General features: G+C 37.6%; 1 protein-coding gene across 1 annotated transcript in view; it reads right to left on the bottom strand.

Annotated features, from left to right (window-relative positions):
- The window catches only part of LOC138947636 (uncharacterized), a 25,170-nt gene extending 19,125 nt beyond the window's left edge, over positions 1–6,045 (bottom strand). The window contains exon 1 of the mRNA XM_070319143.1: positions 6,040–6,045. The gene's annotated coding sequence lies outside the window, so the exon portion shown is untranslated. The remainder of the gene's footprint in view (positions 1–6,039) is intronic.
- Positions 6,046–7,266: the final 1,221 nt, after the last annotated feature.

Below are 7,266 nucleotides of genomic sequence, written 5' to 3'. Positions count from 1 at the left end.
CTTAATTGGTACCTTACGTTTTTTGTTCTAAGCTTACTTTGATTCTCAGACCTATGAATACTGTAGCATTTATCTTTCCCTCTTTTTCTATAGGACAGGGAGTCAGTACAAAAACGATAAAGAAGATAGAAAAGAAGGACAGAAGAAAGGCAAAACAAAGAGGAAGAAGAAGAAGTCAAACAAAGATACAAAAAAGAAAAAAAGAAAAAAGAAAAAAAGAAACAAAGAAACCAACGAACAAACCACACACAACAAATAAATCAAACGAACAACAAAAAAACAAAAAACAAAAACAAGCAAAAAGCAAACAAGCAAACAGTCTTTTCACGGCTTAGATATGTGCTCAGAATAAAAGTAATCATAAAATAAATCTTTGCTTATATTCTAAATAACTAAGTGCGATACGTGTTAATTATCAAACACGTTGAATGCAGTATCAAGATAACGTTTGTGTAACTATATAAAGTACAAGCACACTGCAGAAACTCGTTTAGAACCACGCACATAAAAAGCTTCTTTTTATATTTAGTCAAGTTTTGACTAAATATTTTAACATCGAGGGGGAATCGAAACGAGGGTCGTGGTGTATGTGCGTGCGTGTGTGCGTGCGTGCGTGTGTGTGTGTGTGTGTGTGTGTGTGTGTGTGTAGAGCGATTCAGACTAAACTACTGGACCGATCTTTATGAAATTTTACATGAGAGTTCCTGGGTATGAAATCCCCGAACGTTTTTTTCATTTTTTTGATAAATGTCTTTGATGACGTCATATCCGGCTTTTCGTGAAAGTTGAGGCGGCACTGTCACGCCCTCATTTTTCAACCAAATTGGTTGAAATTTTGGTCAAGTAATCTTCGACGAAGCCCGGGGTTCGGTATTGCATTTCAGCTTGGTGGCTTAAAAATTAATTAATGACTTTGGTCATTAAAAATCGGAAAATTGTAAAAAAAATAAAAATTTATAAAACGATCCAAATTTACGTTTATCTTATTCTCCATCATTTGCTGATTCCAAAAACATATAAATATATTATATTCGGATTAAAAACAAGCTCTGAAAATTAAATATATAAAAATTATTATCAAAATTAAATTGTCCAAATCAATTTAAAAACACTTTCATCTTATTCCTTGTCGGTTCCTGATTCCAAAAACATATAGATATGATATGTTTGGATTAAAAACACGCTCAGAAAGTTAAAACAAAGAGAGGTACAGAAAAGCGTGCCATCCTTCTTAGCGCAACTACTACCCCGCTTTTCTTGTCAATTTCACTGCCTTTGCCATGAGCGGTGGCCTGACGATGCTACGAGTAAAATGGCATTGCGTTCAGTTTCATTCTGTGAGTTCGACAGCTACTTGACTAAATATTGTATTTTCGCCTTACGCGACTTGTTTTTTTTTTAAATCGTTATACATTGTTATTGTATCTTGTAGAAAGCTTTTTTCAAAAACCGTTATACAATGTTATTGTTTCTTATCTTATTCACTTCAGTTTCTTTAGTCCGACCAAACGTGTCAAATTGTCTAGATCTGCGTGGGGTGTACGTCACACGCTTTCCTTCTCTGTCTCAGTCGCTCAAGCGTGAGCCATATTTGATGTCACGGTGTCTGGAGCTTGACAGTACCAACTCCAGTGTTCGATCGTCCCTCCTTCAGCCGAGAGAACTGATACCTCGCTGTTAGTTTTCGCCTTCACAATTTTGACAACAAGGAGGAAGTATTGCACCATTGGATACACAAAAAAACATACTGTTTTCATACGCGAGTTTAGGTAGTAGTGTGAAATTGCTTGCTCATGGGGCCTATCATATGACGGCTTGCTAGTGCCAAAACCTCATAATTGTAATTACTAATTTTCCCGGGAAAATTACTAACTTTCACCTGTTAATTACTAATTTTTAGTTTTGGCTCACTTCCTGACGGATTGCTAGTGCCAAAACTAAAAATTAGTCATTTTCCCGTGAAAATTACTAATTATCCCGTGAAAATTAGTAACTAACGAGTGAAAACAGTAACTGACAGCGTTAATTAGTAATTATCACGTGATAATGGGTAACCCCAGGTTTTGGCACTAGTAAGCCGTCATACTATCAGTCTGAAATGTAAGGACAGAGATGTGTGGAGAGAAAACAGAGAGGGCAGAAAGAATAAAGAAACAAAATGTAGGACGGAATTTTGCAGTTAGTACAATGGATCCGTTTCCAATCGCGAGTTTAAGTGGCAATATAAAGGGCCATTCGTCTGAAATGATAGGACAGAAATGTGTACAGCGAAGACAGAGACATCGAAAAGGAAAGAAAAACAAAATGTCCGACAGAGTTTTGCAATCAACTGAAATCGTGGAATGGTCCTCGGCACACTGGCGTGAGATCACATCAATTCAAATTAACTTATTATCTCAAATCTGAGAAAGTACCGAGATCGGTGATTTACTGGTTTGAGCGATCAAGGCTGCTCCATATCATTTAACGTGGAATCTATGAACGCCCAGTCATCCTTGAGCTCGAGGTAAAGGAACTTGTGGATGATCCCCCACATAGACATGTTAACGTCACATACAATCCCACGCTTTGAAAGACACAAGTTGTAGTAAGGCACTATGGAGCTTTGAAAGACACAAGTTGTAGTAAGGCACTATGGAGCTTTGAAAGACACAAGTTGTAGTAAGGCACTATGGAGCTTTCATACTCCCGCACTGCACGGAGTGTTGTTGCCTCTCTTGTGTGAAGGCTTTTTTTTGGGGGGGGGGTGTGGGTGGTAGTGGGGGGGGGGGGGGGTGGGTGGGTGGGGCGGAGGGTAGGGAAGGGGGGTGTTCTTTTTCGTGTGTTACAGAACAAAATATAATTTACCTGATTACATCACGGCAACTGGCTTTTAATGTTAAAACGTAGTACTCCATCTTTTATGTGTCGAGTAAGTACAAGACTTGTCCATCCTGTTTTAGTTTAGTGATAGCAGAGCTCTCACTATAGTCCCCAACCAAAGTCAAGGTTCATTCCAGGTCAAAATGTTTGGTATGCTATTCATTGTAAAATTGTTAGCACAAATCAGGTTAACGATATAGCTTATATCAAATGTGTGCCTTGAATATTGTGTGAACCGTGAACAGCGAGCAACATCTTAATTATTTTTAAATAACTTTTAACCATAATAATGATATTGTAGTAATTGTAGTTTTTAAATATTTCCCTCGCGTGCAGTTAATCAATGAGGAATACTTGAACAGACACACTGTCTGTGTTCAGTATATTACAAGCATTCCAACATTATTACATTGTTCGCGTTACATCGAAACCAGAGGTTGTGACGTGGAATTAAATACCGAAAAGTATTGGATAAAAGGGTAAATGTATATTTGTATATCATAATCTAACCGGAGAATTGATTACACAATAACAAAGAGAATGAATTTTATATATAATAATAATGGAACATTTATATAGCGCTTCCCCACAGCTCGAAGCGCTTAAATACACCATACGCATTAAAGGAATGATAATTACTTTCAAGACCTTACCGCGTACAGAAACATGGGACGGTGTCGAGCGAAAAATCTACACGCTTGCAAAACTCGCGTTGGTACAGTGGAGTGCTTGAAATGTGAACTGTATTTGACACAGTTCACCATGCAATGTCCCGTAGGACTGGAAAACAAATATACACAGTATTTCCAAATATGTCAGTCTGCGAATTGTGATTCATTGAGGAATCAGTACAGTAACTACAGTTACTTCAGATAATCCAACACCTCTGGCTGTTCTTGCTTTTCACACTACCCTATAGTACATAAACTAACACAAGACCAACGGTATGCACTGATATAAAACCGAAATCTGTAAGAAGAACCTTCATTAACAGATATTTATATCTATCTAAATTTGATATATAATGTATAGCTCCAGAACCAAACACAAAAAACACCCCGAACTGAAGACTAATATGTTATTCCAAGTATGGACATGTGAATACATCCCGCTAATGGTTTTACTCAGTGACGTTAAATAGATGTTATCTACATTTTTCGCGAAACGCTCAGTATCCACAGCTAGCGTGTTTCCAGCGTAGCTTTTCGGTCAAAATATTGCTATTCTGACCCAGATTTAGAGTTAGATACAATTTAAGATTTTGCTTCGATGCGGTTGTTTGTTGACGATTGCAGACGAAATTCTCGCCGTGCGCAACTTATTCCCGTGTTGCCCTTTCGCGACATAAACACACTGGATTCGTTTAAGTTTAACGATTTTCTTCTGCAAAAAAAAACAAGTCGCGTAAGGCGAAAATACAACATTTAGTCAAGTAGCTGTCGAAATCACAGAATGAAACTGAACGCAATGCAACGCAGCAAGACCGTATACTCGTAGCATCGTCAGTCCACCGCTCATGGCAAAGGCAGTGAAATTGACAAGAAGAGCGGGGTAGTAGTTGCGCTGAGAAGGATAGCACGCTTTTCTGTACCTCTCTTCGTTTTAACTTTCTGAGCGTGTTTTCAATCCAAACATATCATATCTATATGTTTTTGGAATCAGGAACCGACAAGGAATAAGATGAAAGTGTTTTTAAATTGATTTCGAAAATTTAATTTTGATCATAATTTTTATATTTTTAATTTTCAGAGCTTGTTTTTAATCCAAATATAACATATTTATATGTTTTTGGAATCAGAAAATGATGGAGAATAAGATGAACGTAAATTTGGATCGTTTTATACAAAAAATATTTTTTTAACAATTTTCAGATTTTTAATGACCAAAGTCATTAATTATTTTTTAAGCCACCAAGCTGAAATGCAATACCGAAGTCCAGGCTTCGTCGGAGATTACTTGACCAAAATTTCAACCAATTTGGTTGAAAAATGAGAGCGTGACAGTGCCGCCTCAACTTTCACGAAAAGCCGGATATGACGTTATCAAAAAAATGAAAAAAACGTCTGAGGATATCATACCCAGGAACTATCATGTCAAATTTCATAAAGATCGGTCCAGTAGTTTAGTCTGAATCGCTCTACACACACACACACAGACAGACAGACAGACACACACACATACACCACGACCCTCGTCTCGATTCCCCCCTCTATGTTAAAACATTTAGTCAAAACTTGACTAAATGTAAAAAACGAATAATAAAAATAGCACAAATAACATCTTGTTTAGAGGTTTATTTATCCATTTAAGCTGACAAAAGTCACTTTCAATTGAGGTTAACAACTCACGCACGTGGCACAGCCGTGGAAAAATGACTCCCCTTTGCCTCATGTGATAGGCCTACGACACCTCTTCACGAAAGGAGATTTTGGTGTGTTCAAGGGCAGAAATTGCATTATAATGTTCTGTTTCGTCGGAAAATAAGCAGAATAGCATAATTTAGAATTATCGTTAGGCGTGCCAAGCAGTGGTAATTAGAATTGTAGAATAGCAGCGGAAAGACCGTCTCCGTGCTGGAGTTGAACTCGATAAACCTAAACCACGAGTAGTTTTGTTGTTGTAAATATATGGTCTATCCTATCAATTCCGTAGCAATAGGGACCGATAGCCAAAATTGGACTGTATGAGACTATTCAATCGCAAACCTCGAATTCCCCCACTTGACTATCAAAATAGCAATATAAGTTGTTAAATGTGCGAGTACTTTGGCAGTAGGCAAAGAGCAATAGGAAGGAACGTCACTTCCACCTCCTTTATGCGAAACAAGAAATGAACAAAATACAAATCACTTACTTTCCGTTTGATTTAAGACGATATCGCTTAACACTTAATTTTTACAGGTACATTGACAGATGGCACGGATAAAGAAAAAAACCGTAACTTTTATCTCGTCCAATGCAAAAGAAACGCTCAACAGTCAAAGGCATTCAAAGAAAGGTGCAAACCTCTCACCTGCAATGTTGTTGTTGACTGAAGGCGATAAATTTGGTAAATATTCACGGGTACATTAACAGCACTCAAAACAGAAGAACAAATAAAGTGAATTCCATCTCGTTTATTCCGCAAAAAGAAACGTTAACCAAAGACACTCATGAAACAAAAATGTAAACCACCCACCTTCAAATTAATGTTCTGATTGCTCTGAGACGATACTTTTTTTGACATGCAAATCACCCACCTTTTAACTAATTTTCGGGTAACTTTCAAGAAGATATTTGTTTCTTTTAGAAAATTGAGTTATTAAAGTTGAGACAGCTACCGATGCTTCACCCACTAGAATCACCGCAGCTTCGCAACGGCAGCAGCAAACGTCAGTCAAAAATATTCAACAAAAAACTTACCTTCAAATTAATTTTCTGAGACGATATTTCTTTGGAAAGTGAACTTGAGAACGCTACCGATGCCTCGACCAGCAGAAACAAAGCAGCAACAGCGAGCAGCAACAACAGCGGCAGCAGCAGCAGCAACAGCAGCAACAGTGGAGAGCGAAGAGATGGGTAAAGAGAGACTGAAAGCCGACTGTCCTCTGCCTTATATTATCGTAGACTAAAAGCACGCTCGCCCAATCTACGCCCCTTCTTTTTATTCGTCGGGTCTGGCTGTCTTTGCGCCGCGACGATCGTCTTCCCTTGCTGGGCGGTGGGCGGGGGTGTAGGTATTTTACATTCCACTCTACTGCGCACGACAGCGATTCATGCGCCGTGGGCGAAAAGTAGTGCATTTGCCTTGATCCAGGACGACTCCCTTACCTTCTTCGGTTTAATTTCTGCCCACACAATTTGTACAGTTATTTACTAGCGGGACCGAAAGAAAAGGTTGTTTTTTTCTTGGTAAATATGTCTATTGTTTCGCTTCGTTATTTTCCCGTTGAGACAGTTTTCCGTGGTCTTTCGTTCTGCTTGCTCTGGTCCTGTGTTAATAATTCTGTTCATCTCATTTGTCGATTGATCAATTTTTGATTGATTTGTTTCTTTAGTTGTTTACATGATATGTTTTTGCGTTTATTTTGTTTAACCCATACACTCATTATACAATTATTTATTTTGTTTCTTTCTTTTTTGTTTTGCTCTTTTTCTTCATTCATTCATTCATTCATTCATTCATTATTTAACAAAAATGCTTTTGTTCATTTGAATATTTGTTTATCTAAAAATCAATTCCTATGAAAATCATTGAGTTTCTCGTTAAGATTTTGTTCTTCTATTTTCATTCAAACTTAAACCCAATTTAATACTAATTTCACCTAGGTGGGTACGTTTTGTCTTACAAACTTTATCTTATGCATGTTATATTTGCATCTGTTAAAATATTCGATCCGTCGTCTTATTTTTCCTTAAAGACTCG

Source organism: Littorina saxatilis, linkage group LG14 (genome assembly GCF_037325665.1).
Source record: "Littorina saxatilis isolate snail1 linkage group LG14, US_GU_Lsax_2.0, whole genome shotgun sequence".
NCBI lineage: Eukaryota > Metazoa > Mollusca > Gastropoda > Littorinimorpha > Littorinidae > Littorina > Littorina saxatilis.
The sequence above is the reverse complement of the archived record's forward strand: the minus strand, read 5'-3'. Positions and strand labels throughout refer to the sequence as shown.